At 41.6% G+C, this 14,923-nt stretch overlaps 1 long non-coding RNA gene across 1 annotated transcript; it reads right to left on the bottom strand.

The window, feature by feature from the left end:
- Positions 1–1,015: 1,015 nt before the first annotated feature.
- LOC141422640 (uncharacterized) lies at positions 1,016–9,302 on the bottom strand. Its single transcript, XR_012447383.1, has 4 exons — positions 9,058–9,302; positions 2,571–2,830; positions 1,273–1,467; positions 1,016–1,160 (listed from the first exon to the last, which is right to left on the bottom strand). It is a non-coding gene; the product is annotated as an uncharacterized lncRNA (long non-coding RNA).
- Between the last annotated feature and the right edge of the window lie 5,621 nt (positions 9,303–14,923).

Raw genomic sequence — 14,923 nt, 5'->3', positions numbered from 1 at the left:
TCTCCATCTGGACTGGCCTCAAACTTCAGTCTTCATAATCTCAATCTTTCCAGTAGCTAGGATTACAGGTGTGAGCCACTGGTGCCCAGTTAATACTTTTAAATTAAAAAAAAATTAAAGAATTATTAAGGGTAAATATTAAAGGAATAAAATTATAATATATAATTTCCAAATCAAAAGAGGAAAACTGAAAAAAAAATAAATAAAACACTTGGGCTTGGGGTTTAGCTCAGTGGTAGAGCACTTGCCTAGCTTGCAGGAGCTCTTGGTTCAGCCCCCAGCACTGCAAACAAATAAACAACTTGAAATATTGACAATCCAATAAAAGGCAGAAATGGGGGGATAGAAAAAAAGCCAGAAATGTAAAAGCTAGTTAGCCTGAAAACATAATGTTATATGAAAATGTGTATACTTTAAATCATGAATAAATTATTATTAGAGAACAGATACAGAAAGAAAGACATAAAAACGTGTATGAGAAAGATAGTCACAAATTTCAGAAAAGCAGGTACAAAGGGGCTTCAAGTTATCTTCACTGTTTTTCTGTAATATGAAATCAAAAAAAGGAAGGCAGATAAATGATCAGTCAGTCCATCCAACAACAGTAATTCTACACAAACAGGCAACTCAAGAAAACATTCCTTAACAAATTAAAAAGTACAGAGAAACATAAAGCTTGAATAAAGTACAAAAGAAGATCTATGATAGATAATTTGAAAGCAGTTTTCTCTTCACTTACTGGCATTGGCACTAGTATGCCAACTGTAGGGGTTTCTGGGAGAGAAAATGGATTTAATTTGCAAACAAAAAGATTGATGATTCTAAGGATTTATTAACATCCTGAGTTTTATATATATATATATATATATACATCTATATAAATATATATATATATACATATATATATATATATAAATTTTTAGAAGGGTCATGTTTCCCTAAAATATTTACAAATAAGAATAATTCAACCAATTTAATGAAAACCTTTTTGTGAAGACAAAATGGTCCACTGGATCACTGGTTCTCAAAGTTGTTGCTGTATAAACAACTGGGTAAAAAAATGCCAATGATGAAAAACAAGTAGAATCCTCTCCAATACTTCCAATTCTAGAACTCTCCATCTGAGGCGCTCCTTCCACCCAGTGTCATTTGTCATGGTTCTGAAGAAGAGGCAGAAGGAAGAGAAGGAGGAAGGAAGGGAGGAAGGGAGGAGGACATGGGGGAGGGAGGGAGGGAAGAGAGCAAACATAACACTATGCACAAGCCACTCACCTGCTTCTAACTTCTAGTCCCCTGTTTCTCAGTGAGACTAAGGGTTGGATGCAAAGTGTGGTGGAATCAATTTCAGATGTGGTGGCTTGCTGCATGTCCCCTCCCTACAAGTTTCCAGATCACTGGCGTCCTTTTCCTTGGCCAGAGTGAAGACAAAGTGGAGCAGGTCTATGTCTCTTCTGATTCAAGCTGGATCTAGACACAGGAGCAGAGGGAAATTTTGCCCCTGACTATTATTGTTAGGTTTGTGGAAACTAAAAATGTAGCCCCTGCTCTTCTGTCTTTTCTCAAAGCAATGACAAAGATTTTCACCCAGACACCAAGACCACTGGGTGTGACATCTTGAGCCAGTGCACTAGAACCCAGCAGTGACTCCAGGAGCATCCTTGAGTACCCAGGACTCCAACCTCTGCCACGTTAGCCAGAAGGTGATTCTGAAATGTCACTCCCCTGATGTTCTTTTTTATGGAGGTATATTTATATGTATAACGCACATACTTGATGCAATTCTATTAATTTTAATGAAACTAAACACTCATTTCAATCAAGACACAGTACACAGCCATTTTAAAGAAAACTTATTACAGTAATAAATTATAATAACTTCTATTTCCAAACCTGGTATCTGAAATCTTAGAAATACGGTCGGAGACTTGAAGCTAATGAGATACAGTCTAGTAAATAGAACAGTTTACTCCTCTTCTAAGAATGGTTCTAATTTCCATAGTCTCTTTGACAAGAAACAGTAAGTGCTATAAATCACCAGAAAGTGATTTGTACTTTCAAGTACCATTCTTAACATCTGTATGCTGAAAAAAGTGATTAATCATACTTTATTTTCTTTACAAGATTTCTTTCTCGGCCACATGAATAAGCTGGTACAGTTTATCTTGTGTCCTATCTGGAAAATCTGGATTAACAGCCTCAGCTGAATTCCATTCTAGCAACAGGGGTACATAGCTACAAATAGCTCTCTTTAAGTCAAAGGAAAATAACAACAAATACAGGAACACCTCACTCTGAAGTTCCTTTATTTTGCTTTAAACCTATCTTAACAGGCTCCTTTCAAGTCTTTGGAGCATTATTAAACGATCCTACTATTGATCTTCTGTGCTCAGGACCGGTGAAAATGGAGTGACTTGCAACACTAATGACCGAAGTCCACTCACTGTCTTCAGGACAGGTACAAAGGCAGAGGAAATACTTGGAGCTCGCTCTACAACTATTCTCATAGCTTGAATTTCAATGCCTGGAAATAGGACAGGTGGAAAATAAGACAAGGAATTTGACTCTCTTACTTAAATATAGTGTTGCTGCTATTTCTGTGACTTATCTTGTGAGGTCTTAGAAGTATTGATATATTTTGCTATTCAGCATAAAGCCGTAAGCTTCATTTCCACCTTTGAAATCTAAATTTCCACGTAATCACTTTTTAGGGAAGCATTCCTCTATTTTCAGCTTCATTCTCCATGGATGATTTGTTTGTGATGCAGGGCCATCGAGTAACCAGAGGTGACAGTAAGAATCCTCAGACGGTTTCCATCTGAAAGAGAAGAGCCTTCAAGACAAACAATTTTTTTTTTAATGGGTAGCAAAATTGAACAGGCCTTTCCCATAAGAGCAAGGAAAGAATAGTCTCCTAAATTCAACCTCATAAATAATCAGGAAAATGCAAATTAAAAGCACAATGAGACACCATTTCACACCTCATCAGATTAGCAAAAACTTGGCTTCTGGCTATCCCACGGTTGATGAGGATATAAAACTCATTCAAATTGGTAGGAGGGGGAGGGGTCTGCATGGGTTAATCATGGTGAAAACCAACTTGTGTTACCTATTAAAGTTTGGTATGCACACCCTAGATCCCAGGTATTTTGGTTTTTGGAGATGTGTAGTCAGACACACACACACACACACACACAAAATGAACTACATTTAGGTGATATGAAATTAGCATTTTTCTTTTATTATATTATTGTACTGGTGACTTATTGTGACATTTACAAACCTTACCATCTATCACAGTTGAATTCACGCCCCTCATCATTCTTCTAGCATTAATTTCTTTAAGTGTGGCAATTCTGAAGTATTTAGGAATAATATACCAAGATCAGTACAGCTTTGAAATGGGCTAGCAAAAACTCCATAGAGGCAGGAGACAGAGAGAGAGAGAGAGAGAGAGAGAGAACACAAACGTGATAAAATGTCTGTAAAAGGGGCCAGTGGGGCGCAGGTTCTAAGGCAGAGTCGGTAAGTTTGAATCACAGCCCTGGCAATTATAGACTGTAACCTAGGGACTGAAGCTCACTGTACCTCCAGTTAATCCTCTGTAAAATGGGAGTAACGAAGTAGGCATTTGAGATGTGAGCACTAAGTAAAGTAATTCAAGTAAAATAGTTAGAGCTGTTAGCAGCACGGTGCAGTCTGTGATCAGAAGACTTCCAAGTTCTTTGTGTCCCACTGGGAAGAATCCATGGCAGGACATGTAGGTGCAGATGGAATTCATTAAAAGTTAGGGAAGAGAAATAAAAAGGGAGCATGATGGCTGCAGGTGGAATCTGCAGGCAGAGAGAGCGTGCTTCCCTTCTCCAGGTGCTTTTAAAACCTATGCTGACCTATGGGAAGAAGGAACCAGGGGATTCCTAGCCAATGATCAGTGAGTGTGGAGGGACACAGGCATTCCTGGGCCAGGTGAGGGCAGTCCAAGCTGTCCCTTGGTGAGGTGTGGGCAACCTACACACAGAGACAATATTAAGTCATATACATATATTTTCTTATGGGTCCAGAACTTTCCCTAACTTTAGGCTACCTCAAAGCTGTTGCTGCTTTGTGGCGGTTGCCTTAAAAAATGCTCCTCTTACCTGTTGGCTCCATTCTGCAGATGATGTAAATTGACACCCAGAAAAGTGATGTGCCTGTTGGGTTTCAAAACAGGCTAATGGAAGCTACAGCCGAACACAGGACTATGCATGCCAAAGATGGAAAGTAAGCGCTATCTCCTGCAGAATGGACAGCTGAATTGTGACATTCTACAGCGGAGTGCTACACAGATAGACGATGCACTAACAGGGTGATGAGTATTAAAAACTAAATTAAAGGCTTTTATTTTATCCTGAAAGATTTTAGGTGCTCCAGCAACAAAAGGACTGATTAAGCTACTAAAACTACTATGAAGAAGATGAATCAAAGACAGCCTGGCTTAAAAAACCACATTGTGTTTCCCAGGACTTCTGGTGAGAGTGAGAAATTACTGTCTAGATGTTTAACAGGTGAATAAACTGAAGAAATAGCAGCTATAAACCAAAGAAATATTCCTACAATCAACTAATTTTCAGCCATCAAAATGATATTTTTAAATGAATATTTAGGGATGTGGTGAAATGCTCACTATATAATGTTAAATTTAAAAATACAGTATCTAAGCCAGGTGCAGTGGCATATACCTGTAATGCAGTACTCATGAACTGAGGTAGGAAGATAGAAAGTTCAAGGACAGCCTGGGCTACATAGTGAGACCCTGTCTCAAAAAAAAAAACTATAAACAGGGCTAGGTAGAGCTGGTGGAGTAGCTGAAGTTGCAGAATACCTGCCTAGCAAGCATGAAGCCTTGAGTTCGAACCCCAGTACTGCCAAACCAAAAAGACTGAGTGTGAGATACGAGGATCTTACAGTTCAAGGCCAGCCTGTGTAAAAAGTTACTAAGACCCTATCTCAAGAAAAAGCTGGGCATGGAAATATACACCTTAATCCCATCTATTTGAGAGGCAAAGATTGAAGAATTGCCATTAGAGTGGGCGAAAGTTTGAGGCCCTACCTAAAAACAAACCAAATGAAAAGGGCTGAGGGAGAGGCTCAAGTGGTAAAACATTCTCTTAGGGAAGTGCAAAGGCCTGAATTCAAGCCACAGTACTGACAATAAATTTTAAATCAACTTAAAAATAAAAATAGAGGATCCGGGAACTAGGATGTAGCTCAGTAATAGTGACTGGCCTAGCATATGCAAGGCCCTGAGTTCCATCTCCAACACTGAGAAAGCAAATTAATTCACCAATGCTGTGACTCACTCCTGTGATCCCAGCCACTCAGGAGGTGGAGATCTGGAGGATCTCAGTTCAAGCTCAGCCCAGGCAAAAAGTTATTGCTAACCCACCTCCACGAAAACACTGGGTATGGTAGCATATATCTGCCATCGAAGCAATGCCAGAGGCATAGGTAGGAGGATCTCATCGAAGCCGTAACTAAAGCAAAAAGGGCTGGAGGCATGGCTCAAGCTGGAAGCTCTGAGTTCAAACCCAGTGTCATCCCTCCAAAATTAATTAATTAAAATAGATCCTTATGCTTTAATTGTAAATATATGTACACACACATGTGGGTATGTATTCGTGCACCCATATCTGAATATATAATAAATACAATGTATGCACATATATGACATAATGTACATGTATATACACATATGGGAATGCACACACATATATGGTATCTGTACTTTTGTATATGTCATAGAATAAACCTGAAAGGTTATATACCAACTTTTTATAAAGTTAAAAGTGGGTTTCCCTTGGGGAAGTGAGGAATGTTTTCCTTTTTCTTCCCGCCATCTGTAATCTGGATTTTCTTATATTTCCATATTGAGCACATAAAACTGGTGACTCTGGAAAGCAATTTGTCAGCATCCAAAAAAGTTGCAGAGTTTAGCAGGATATGTGGCTCACGCCCGTAATTCTAGCTACTTGGGAGACAGAAATCAGGATGGTTGCAGTTTGAGGTCAGCCCGGGCAAATAAGCACAGAAAAATGGATTGGAGGAGTGGCTCAAGCAGTAAAGTTCCTTGCAAAGCAGGAAGCCCTGAGTTCAAACTCCAATCCCACCAAAAAAGAAAGTTGCAGATTTATACTTAGATTCTGAAACATTTCCACTCTGAGTAGAAAGCTTACATGTGCATAATGAGACATATTCAAGAAGGTTCCACAACATTGTTTACACTAGAGAAAAAGCAGGAACAACTTCCACCCCTCAACAGAAACATGGATGCCCAGACCAGAGTTAAGTAGGCAGCAGTTTAAAAAGGAATGTAGCTACTGTAATCAGTGTGCATCTACCACAATGTGGAGGGATATAGCTGCCAGTTACAGAAATGTAACCACAATATGACACCATTCACACAGACTGGAAGCATGCAAAGCAATGCTACACGACATGTCATTTGTGTGTGCAAACATAAGTAGTAAAAACGTGAGTGCGTGGAGATGGTACACCAAAGCAAGCTAATGGTCATCTACCAGGGTGAGAAAGGAAGCTAGGGTTAGGAAAGGGATACGTGGGGTGGGCTCCAGTGACATTGTTAATGCTGTACCTTTGGAGCCGGGTAGAGCACAGAGGTTAATTATAGTATTTTGTTTTGCTTTGTTTTGTTAGGCCTGAAATGTTTCATAGCAAAAAAGTATATTCATATAATGAAATACAATTTTAAAATTAAGTGCACCACTAGATATGTAATTAATTGAATCATGGACTTTTGGAACCACTGAAAAATATTTTTACATTCTTATTTTTGGCAAAAAACAGGATTTCCAAACTAGAAAAAAAATTGGGAGGGGGGGTGCTATACTGGGGTTTGAACTCAGGGCCTCACACTCTATGGTTTGAGCTATGCCCCCAGCCCTTTCTGCTCTGGCTTCTTTTGAGACAGGGTCTCACTTTTTGTTTTGCTAGGGGCCTGGACCTCATCTTCCTATTTTAGGCTTACTGCAGCAGCTAGAATGACAGGTGTGTACCACCATGCCCAGCTATTGGCTGAGATTGGGGATCTCCCAAACTTTTTGCTCCAGCTAGCCTGGAAAAGCAATCCTACTCAGCCTCCTAAGTTATTAGGATTGCAGGCATGAGCCACCCACAGCCCGCTCAAACAAGATATTTTAATTTCTGCAAAACAGAAACTATTTTAACACGAACATTTGATTGTAGTGATTCCCAATTTTGTTTAAAATCCCAATGATCTCTACTGAGGAGAAAACTAAGGCATTTTCTGCCCTTCCTAAAAAATGCACTATTTTAAAGAGGGGGAGATCGAGAAAGAATCTGAATCTGTGAAAGTGGTGGTCATTTCGTTCCTCCAACATATCCTATATTTATGGGGAAAGCCAAGGCTCAGAGTAGCCTGTGGTGACATTGCACTCCAGCCTTGGCGTGGCCTTGGCGCGGGAACAGGCTTACACGTGGCACCGGGTCACAGTTTCATCAGTGAAGTGAATTGAAACTAGCTGAAAGGAAGGGAAAGGAAACATTGAGTACATTCCACGTTTTCCCTTAAGCATTCTGTACCTTCGTCGTGCTGCATTTTGCATTCCTCCGAGCACCGAAACCCGATTTACATCGTGCACATAAATCACGTCATCCCCAGTGAAATATGTGTGTCTCCTCCAGGATAAAGAAGGGGGGACGGGTCCTGAGGCACCCTAACAACCGTAGGGGCTGCACCCCACAGTGAGGACCAGTCCGGTGAGGACCTCAGCCCACCCAGGGCCATCAGGCAGGTGTTGCAAGGCCCCACTCCGTCCCTAAGACTGGAGAGTTTGGGGACGTTGTTCCCCTTTCTGTTACCCACCCACGCATAATCTTTGGGTTAAAAACTCTCGTTTTTAAAACTGAGAAACTGTGCCTCCTGACCAGAGCTCCGCAGTTCCAGCGCGTGGGAACGTGGGATTACTGGGCGGAAAAGACCGGGCAGAAGGACTGAAGGAAGCCAGAGGCGGCCAAGGTCACCGAGCCTGGACGCAGCGGCGAGCCGAGTGCAGGCGCGCGCGCTCCGGGCCGCCAGGGTTCGCTGGCTCCTCGGTGGGGCTTCCCGCAGTTCGCGAGCCCCCGAGTGCCTCTGACACGCCTCTTAATGACAACGACTTTGCAGCCACACAGCCTGGGGGACACGTGCATCAGTGGCCACGTTCTGGACGCTTCCTCGGGAGGGCCCTGGCCCGGAAGGGAGGCAGGGAGGCCGGTTGCTCAACCTCACCTCTCTCCGCCCCGGCACGCTCGGCTGGAGGAGGTGCTGGGGTCGAGCGAGCGAAAGTAGTTCATGTGTCAGCTCCCCAGAGAGGGACAGCCGGGCAGGGAGCAGTGCCAGCCGGGGTCTGGTGCATGTGCTCTGATCGTGCAGAACCAGGGCCTCTGGGGACCAGAGGTGATCTCCAAAGTCTCCAAACCCAAGCCCTGTCCCCGTCCCAAAATACACACACACACACACACACACACACACACACACACACGCACACACACACGCAGAGAGAGAGAGAGAGAGAGAGAGAGAGAGAGAGAGAGAAGCGGTGAGAAGTCCTGCAAGGCAGCCTGCCCTCGGCCCTCCCTGGGGAGAAGAGGACAGACAGAAAGCCCTGCCTCTGGAAACCAGGAAGCTTCCATATTGGAGCAGGCTAGGCCCAAACTCGCTCTTTCCTTTCGGGTCTGGCTTTCCCTGATACTGAAAGGGCTGTGACGATCTGACATGGAAGATCACGAACTTGCCTTCGCTGTCACTAATGGTGGGATCTGTTTCACAACTACGTGCCACCTCCCTGGGTCCTCGTGGCTGAGTGATTGCAGGGACAGCTCCCTGAGGAGATGAGGAAAACCGTTGGGAAGGCCTTGCTCTTCCTACAATGTCACCAGACCAGGACGTTGCAGGGCCAGCCTTCAAACTCCAGTTTCCAGAGCCTGGGATTAGAACTGAGCTCACCTTTAACCCGTTCTTCCTCGCTCCCACCAATTCTCCTGGACCATGGCTTTTCCTACCTTGCGGTCCTTAGTCCTCCTATTCCTGCTCCACCCGGGTTTCTAGACTCAGAGAGGAGGAGGAGGATTAAAGGCCCTTGAGCTGGGAAAGTCCTCTTCATTAGAGGGAGGCAAGGGCAGAGCCGGGGACTTCCTGGCCGCCCCAGTTAATGTGCTGGGAGAACCAGCCGCGTCAGGTCTGGACACGCTTTTCTGTTCTGCAGCTCAGAGAATTTTTTTTTTTTTGTCACTTTAGTGATCTTTGGTGCCCCTGAAGGCAAGTAGCACACCTGAATCGTAAAGCTTCAGATGAATGGAGTTCAAAGTTTTATTTTCGACTTTGAAAGCCCTCAATAAATTAGGGCAAAGGTAGTTGGAAATCCAGCCTCCTGTCCGGAGTTCCTCTGGGATTAGTAAGGTTAGCTAAGCAATCTGCTGTTGAGAAACCAGGTGGAAGGAGACCTGGGTGGAGGGCTGTGAGGTTGTTTGTGGAACTTTCTCCTCTTCTGTGGCCTATGCCAGTGTCTCTGGAGCAAGCTGGCCACCAGAGCCGGTAGTGGTGACCTGCCTTTGTTATGCAAGTCCGGGAACACAGGGCATCCAGCCGCGTATTCCTGGCTAGCACATGAATGAGGAAGTGGGCCAGAGCGAATTCTGGGCGGCAGGCCTGGAATGCCTGTCTCCCTACCTCGTCTCCAGCACCCCCATCATCTGCAGAAGCACAGGAAGCTAATATGCACAGAGAAGCGCTGCTCTAAGGCTTTGCACCGAGTTGAGTAGCTTTAGGATTAAAGCGATATAATGTAGTCAAAACAAACATTCTGAACAAATCTAAGTTGATCCTAAAGAAAGCAATTAATTCTTACTGTTCTCTTTCCCTTATCTTTCTGTGGAATCATATTTTGTTGGCTCTCTAAGGTTTTCACATTTCCAGTGAAAGAGTTATTTCGTTCTAAGACTCATTTAAACATTATAGTCTCAGGGGTCAGAGATTTGTACTTTTCCTGAACCCTGGCTTCTGTATATCCACTGTCCTGGTGGCAACTCACATTCTTCTTAATCCTAGCCTCAGAGATGACTTAGGTATAGTTCCCAAGTGGCTCTGTCTCTCTAGGGAGAGCTCAGAGACCCCAGGGACATTGTATGTGGCACCCAGGTGGAGATTTAGAATGACAGAAGCGATGTTTCTTAAGGTGATTTTTGTTCCAACCCCTTGGATGTCCCAAAACCACACCAAAATTCCATTCTGGAGGATATGCCCCATTAGAATCAGGCTCCCCAAGGTCAAAAGACAAACGGCCAACCCACAAAATAGCACAAGATCAGGAGGGAGTGTGAGCCATGGAAAGACCAGCTGGCCCCTGATGGAATGAGCTTGCTGACTGGCCATGACTTCCTTCCGAGTAGAGTAGAACTTGGAGAAAAAACAGAGACTTCCTTCCAGGATAAAAACAAAAAGAAAACAAATCATTTTCCAGAATTAAAGGAAATCTTTCTCACTTCACTTTGGTTAAGTGCTCTGAAGCTGCAGGGAAAGGGACCCAAGAGTCACAAACCCAGGGGGCTCTCCGTTCCATTGAGTTAGAGAAACCACTCCACCCTCATGGCCTTCCAGACTCCCCAGTGATCTCAGTGGTGACCCACCCCATATACACACCTCCATTTCCTAGTTGCGATTCTGCATCCAGGGAGGAGCCCTTTCCTCTTTACCCCACAGTGGATTTTCTTACTGTACTTTATCTCAGAGTCTCCAAAGCACTTTGCTGAAGAATCAGCTCTATCTGTTATGATGGGACCAGAAGAGACATTAGGGAACTGAGATGGGAAAATCCTTTGGCTGGAATAACTTTCCCTTCAGTTCATTAAGTCTCTCAGCAACATAGTGAACCCATGCCAGTGGTAAATAGACTCAAAGTCATGGAAAAATGACCCAAAGATTATATTTCTGTTATCTGAATCAGTTAGAAAATCAGTGTTATTCAAAGTGGAGTAGCTTTTACTTGCTGCTTCACAAGTCAGCATTAACATATGTCCTTTAAAAAAATTAAAACACAACTTAGTTACTTAAATAATGATGCAAAAACAATAATTTTTGGAAAGCTCTTTAATTGGTTGTGTTTTTAAAAATTTTTTATTATTGTGGTATAGGGGGTACATTGTGACAGTTACAAAAGTGCTTACAATATATCTTAGATAAAGTCACCCCCCCAAAAAAATAATTTGTTGTAATCAGACTACAGGACCTTTGGTAGAATAAAAGATAGATGAACTGAAGAAGTATGGGAAATTAATCCAAATTTCTGATAATTCCTTTCTCAAAAATTCTTCTTGGCAAATATTAAATTATGCCAAATAGCTGTCAGTTTTATGATGACCAGGCCATCAGGCTTGTTTCACTAAACACTTCCCTTCCCTACAACTGTCTCAGCAGGATTTTCCCACTTAGCAACCTATCAATTCAGTTACAAATTGCCACAACTCAGGAGATCCTGCGTATCAAGTATTAATACCTGTATAGTTATTGACGTATTTGAAGATTTGACTGTAAAATTAAATATAGATGTCATTTATAATGTTGTAAAAGAGTATCAATAAAAATTATTTGTTTAGTCTTTGGTTTTTGCTGAAATGGCTTATAAGATGACGTATTTTAAGTGGTAGGTTTAATAAGCAAAAGTTTTTTGAAGCACAGCATTTAAGCAAAACCTTTTACAATACATAGGGAAGCAGTTTTCAGAGTGTGTTTATCCAAGGACTCCTGTCCAAAAGAATAGCAAATAGAAGTCAAACAGATGAAAACAGAGATGCTGAAGGAGCAGTGGCTTTAGTGGTTTCAGTGCTGTCAAGGGTCACACAGCGTCTTGAGGAAATGCCAGCACTTTCGGAGTTTGAAAGCCAGTCATACTGTAGGGCTTTTGAAAAACAAGATGAGTAAAAGGCAGTATTTGAGATGACATACCTTGTCCTTGCACCTGTATGTGTATATATGAGTTTGTGAGAGGACATTCAATTAATATCTGGTTCTTATATTTATCATTCATAATTTCAAACCATAATTCTTGTGACATTTTATGGTAGGACAATACACAGTGGATTCTGTGTCTGTATGTTTCAGATTTTAAAGTCTTTTTTTATCTTAGCAGTACAGAAAAGGTCAAAGGGCATGTTAGTCCAAAATACATGTGACCTGGGGGTGAAATTATTTAGATGAATGTCCCTATTTTGTAGAGTAACAGCAGCATGTTAGCAAATGATTGTTGAACTATGGTTGGGGTTCTAGAGTCCATTTCACACAATACTGATTTTTTTTTTCAGCTGAGAACACCAAGGTCCTGGAAGCTGAAGGTCATCACAAGGTCATGTTGATGGGTTCCAGACCAGAACACAATTCTCTTGCTCAAGAAGCATGTGCTTGTCCCACTATTTTATACATTATATTGTATAAATTAATGTGAAATCTTTACAACTTGAAAATACTGGTTGTTGACTAAAATCAACTGGATATTTCTAGATTTGTTCAGACTAATCCAGTCTGGTACATGTGTCAATCCAGGTTGTGTCAGATTAAAGATGAGGTAAGCATCCTGCCAAAGGATTTCAGCTTTAAATGTATAGAAGGTCACAGAAGGGGGATCACAGTTCTAAGTCACACAGCGCATTCACGACTTCTTGTAAAGCAGGGTTTGCACAAATATGTAAGTAAAGTAGACAAGTTAGCAAATCCATGGCTGAGGTAAGTAAGGCTGCAATATGAGTCTGGCATTTTCCACTTTTGAAGAATATCTTTCCCACCAAAATGCCTGAGCAAAAATTGGAAAAGAGATAATCCCAGAAGTTGGCTTTTTTGTGGATTCAGAGTGTTGACTATTGGACTAAATACAAAGGACTGTGCTTTTGGCCTGTCCTGCGTAAGTAGGGTCAAAATAAGGGAGGTTTGTGTGATTTTTATTTATTATGAGTATTTATTTATATGCCTGTACATTTTCCAATTACATAATTGGACACTTTACAATTCACATGTTTTTAAACATTGGAATGCTCTGATTTAACTAAGTCAGAATTGTTCGTTTAAGTTCCTTTGGAGCTTTAAAGAGAAACACTAGAGAAGAATTTGCTGTGAACCAAATTAATACACTAATTTCCATTCCGTTTTTTGCCAGCTTTGTTTCTGCTGGAGAATATTAGTTCCTCTAATGTTTGTCATTGTACACTTAATTGAATATACAATTATATTACACGCATTTCAATATTTGTAAATGCAAATGCTTTGGAGCGAGAAACCAGCACAGGCTCAAATGAGGGAGGTGGAGAAGTGGATGTGTCCATGGGTGGGGCTACCTGGCCAGGCCTGTCCACAGGTCCTGTAATGAGCCTCCAGTTGGAGGCTTAGGTATCATTGAGTATATTTCAACAAATAGAAGATACTTGACTTTGTAAAAGCATCTGGGAACTTGGGGCCATGATAATATTTTCTATTCAGTTTACTTGGATTACATTATCCAGAATGGCCTTGATTGTAAAATTATATGACCTAGGGCTGCAATGTTGCACAGAAGTACAGCACGTGCCTAGCATGTGCAAAGGTCTGAGTTCAATCCTTAACAATGCAAAATGTTTTATTATTATATGATCTCTATGGTATTGAAGTTTCCTGAGAACACAGTTCAAAAGAGAAAAGAAAAGTGCTTATTATATGCTATCTAATACTTGCTTAAATTACCTCACAGGATTGGTGTGAGGATAAAATAAATTTGAAAGTTGTAAAGTGTGTTGCAAATGGTGAACTATTCACATCTATGGATACAGGTACCTCTTTGAATTACTTTTTAGCGTTGAAGCAAACATGGAAAGTTCACATGACTACTTCAACCCATTCCCATGGAAACATGACATTGGGATTATTTTTTGCTCTAACAGCTTTATTGAAGTATAGTTTTTGTAACACAAAACCCACTCGTTGTAAATGTACCACACCATGATTTTTGGTAGCCATCACTAGAATCCAGTTTTAGAACATTCCTACATCACTAAAAATTTTCCCTCATACCCACTTGCAGTTATTCCCCACTCTCAAATCCTGTCCCCAACCCCAACTAGTCACAGAAGTGCTTTGTGTCTCTCTAGCTTTCCCTTTTCTGGCCATTGCATGAAGTGCAGTCATATAAAAAGCAGTCTTTTGTATCTGGCTTCTTTCATTTAGCATCTGTCTTTCAGATTCAGGTATCAGTCTTGGTTCCTTTTATTGCTGAATGGTATTCCACTGTATGGGTATATCGAGTTTTGTTTGTCCAGTCACCAGCAGGTAGACATCTGGGTTTGGGACTATTGTGAATAATGCTGCTAGAACAATCTCAGACATACAATTTGGAGCATATGTTTTCATTTCTCTTGGATAGATTCCTAGGAGTGAATTGTTGGGTTCTTATTATGGTAAGTTTGGGGTTAACTTTTTCAGCAACTGCCAACCTGCTATCCAAAGTGGCTCTATCATTTTGCATTCTTACCAGTGATGTTTGCAGGTGCCAGTGTCTCCACATTCTCACCCACACTGGGTATTACCAGTCTTTCTGCTTACAGCCATCGTACGGGGTGTGTAGTGGGCCAGCTCATTGTGGTTTTGTTGACACTTCCCTGTTGAATACAAATGCAAGCATCTTCTCGTGGGTGACTCACCGTCAGCACCTGTTCTTGCCTGAAATGTCTCTTCAAGTCTTTTACCTGTTATTTAAACTGCATAGATTTGTCTTATGATTAAGTTGGACACCGCTTGTATTTTACCATTAATTGCCACGTCACTTAATATTGACTTGTGGCCCCATCCTTTGTCTCCCATTTTGCTTTTAAACTTCTGTATCATTATTTCACTTTCAGTACATCATATTTTCTT

This window comes from Castor canadensis, chromosome 1 (assembly GCF_047511655.1).
Source record: "Castor canadensis chromosome 1, mCasCan1.hap1v2, whole genome shotgun sequence".
Taxonomy (NCBI): Eukaryota; Metazoa; Chordata; class Mammalia; order Rodentia; family Castoridae; genus Castor; species Castor canadensis.
The sequence above is the reverse complement of the archived record's forward strand: the minus strand, read 5'-3'. Positions and strand labels throughout refer to the sequence as shown.